We start from the raw sequence: 609 nt of genomic DNA on the forward strand, positions 1-609 counted from the left end.
TCTGTGTAATGTGTTTTTTTGTTTTGTTTTGTTTATTCTTCTAACAACCGGGCCTCTGGAAAGAAAAACATTACTTTCACTAATATGCTAATTTCTGCTGACCATTTAAGCCAAAATTACGTAATGGGGTCATGGAGTAAGAAGATTTGTTGTATACTTCAGTGAGAGTTTTTATTGGGTTAGCTGGGATGTGTTCTTGTTCATTTTAATTTGATAAGGAGTCCCATTTATGGAGCTCTACTATAGACCCAGGGAACTTCACATGTCTTCATTGTCCCATATAGTCCTCATTCCATTGTTCTTTTGTAACACTCACCCCTTTTTGGCAAGTGACAAAACTGAGGCTTCACAGAGGTAAGTATCTTGCCCTAGAGTGCTCTTAAAGAAGACCAAGATTCATATGTATGTGTGTCTGACTCCTCAATTTAACCTCTTTCTTTTTTAGCAAAAGGTGACATTGGGAATATAACAAACCTGGATTCAGGGGAAGGTCAAGAAAATTAACAAACTGGAACTTTTTCAGAAAGCTACAGAAGCTGTCTGAAGCTATAGATTAACTCTTTACATGTCATTGGTCATGTGCCAGTTTAGTTGCAAGGGAAGCTAGAA

The sequence above is a fragment of the Lutra lutra genome, chromosome 5 (assembly GCF_902655055.1).
Source record: "Lutra lutra chromosome 5, mLutLut1.2, whole genome shotgun sequence".
Classification (NCBI taxonomy): domain Eukaryota; kingdom Metazoa; phylum Chordata; class Mammalia; order Carnivora; family Mustelidae; genus Lutra; species Lutra lutra.